Below are 2,500 nucleotides of genomic sequence, written 5' to 3'. Positions count from 1 at the left end.
AAGGCCTTCTGGGCGCCGGGGAGGGAGAGAGAGACAGCTAAAAGCACATTTGGACGTGGTACCTTCAAGGTGTCGGGTTCCTCCCCGCTCCACCCTTCCCCCTCCTCCCCCCCTTCTCCCCCCCACCCCCACCCCATGAATCGCTTCTCCCGACGACGGTTCGGGTCGGCCTATGGAGGAGGCGACGGGAGACGTGGCTCTCGTTAGCGACATGCTGGAGGCAGGATTTGGCTTGTTAGGCGAATCGACCTGCGCCGAGCCTCGCACACCTTATCGGATACACCTTGTTAGTCACGCAGGAGCGCCATTAGATATTGTTAAGCCGCTGCTGCTACCTGTCAGCGGGAGTTAGCGGGACGCGGCGCAGAGCACCGCAGAGTGAGACGGAACGAGAGAACCCAGGCTGGAACGGAACGAAGTGGCGACTGGGGAAGCTAAATACCTGCGAAATATCTGCCTGTTATTCCCGGCCTCTCGAGCCAAGCGGTGCAAGCAAGCAGCCGGCCCTTGAGTCTCAGCGAAAGGCCGCGACGCGTACGCAAACAATCGAGTCCGAAGCAGTTGAACGTCATCAGTGAGCCATTAAGTTAATTGAACGAGGGGCGGATCGGGTTTACGAAAACAAATACGCACGCCAGGTGGGGTTGCCTCGCCCTGCACTGTCACCCTTGCAGAGGCAAAGAAATGCGGTGGTGATTGGACGGCGGGAAAAGAGTGCCGATATGAATACTGCTTCCGATACTGATGATGATGCTTTTGAATGTAATAGTATCGCCTTATCGTAAGCGTCAATATAATGACTATCATTAAGGTGCTTCATACCAAAGACCTCTGATGGATTTGTTATTCAAGGAATATAAGTCAACTGCAGTTACTACAAGATATAACACTTAATGAGTATAATACTTAAATGTGATTCTCATACTATGTGTGCTGACAATTTTTATGACTATATTGTCACTCGCAAAATTACTGGAATAATTGCTAGTCTAAGAATATCACTTATGTTAATATTCATTACTAGTTTGTGATAACACCTTACAATCTGCATTACTGATTAGTACTGATAACATCATTGATTATGATGAGCAAACCTTCAGTCGACTAAACATCAACAAAGCGTCTAATTCAGTCACTAAACACTATTCATCATTGAGAGATTATTCCTTTAGAGAGCTACACTTGATGAAATGCAAATGTCATACGGCGTGTGCGAGTGACAGGTAGTGATTGCTGTCCATGTGTGTGAGTGAGTGTACATGTTTATATACATACACACACACACACACACACACACACACACACACACACACACACACACACACACACACACACACACACACACACACACACACACAGTATATATATATATATATATATATATATATATATGTATGTATGTATGTATATATATATATATATTTATATATATGTATATATATGTGTGTATATATATATATATATATATATATATATGTATATATATATATATTATAAACAAACATACATATATACATGTATATATGTATATATGCATATATACACTATAAGAAACGTAGATATATACGTACATACACATATACATGCATACATTTATACATACGCACATACATACACACATACCTACATACACACATACATACATACACACATATGTTAAATGCATGAATGGAAATGAATAATTCCACAATGCAAGATGTGTATGTAATTAAGGCTTCGTTAATAACATCTTCATCACCGCCTTTCTGAAGACGCAATATCTGAATGCTGATTACTTATCTTGCATTGTGGGATCATTCATTCTCATTCATACCTTTTTCAAGAGGCAGAGGGAGGGAGGGAGGGAGGGAGGGAGGGAGGGAGGGAGGGAGAGGGAGAGGGAGAGGGAGAGGGAGAGGGAGAGGGAGAGGGAGAGGGAGAGGGAGAGGGAGAGGGAGAGGGAGAGGGAGAGGGGGAGGGAGAGGGGGGAGGGGGGAGGGAGGGGGAGAAAGGGAGAAACGAAGAAACGGAGAAATGGAAGAGAGAACGGGAGGGAAGGAGGGAAAGATATATATATATAGCGAGAGAGAGAGAGAGAGAGAGAGAGAGAGAGAGAGAGAGAGAGAGAGAGAGAGAGAGAGAGAGAGAGAGAGAGAGAGAGAGAGAGAGTGAGTGTGCGTGTGCGTGTGCGTGTGCGTGTGCGTGTGCGTGTGCTTGTGCTTGTGCTTGTGCTTGTGCTTGTTCGTGTGCGTGTGCGTGTGTAGTACATGCATATATGTAAAAATACCCATACATCATATATATATATATATATATATATATATATATATATATATATATATATTCATATACATAAACAAAACGTGGCGCGGCGTCCTAAATCCGGCGCGTCCCCGCAGCGCGCTTTCCAAATTAAAATCCTCCGGCCGCCGCGTCCCTCACTTTACACGACACAACACTCGGATATTAATACGCCCCATAAAACGCCCAAGACATACACGCCCGCCGGACCATAAGGACT

This window comes from Penaeus chinensis, chromosome 11 (assembly GCF_019202785.1).
Source record: "Penaeus chinensis breed Huanghai No. 1 chromosome 11, ASM1920278v2, whole genome shotgun sequence".
Lineage (NCBI taxonomy): Eukaryota > Metazoa > Arthropoda > Malacostraca > Decapoda > Penaeidae > Penaeus > Penaeus chinensis.
This window is presented reverse-complemented; position numbering follows the sequence as displayed.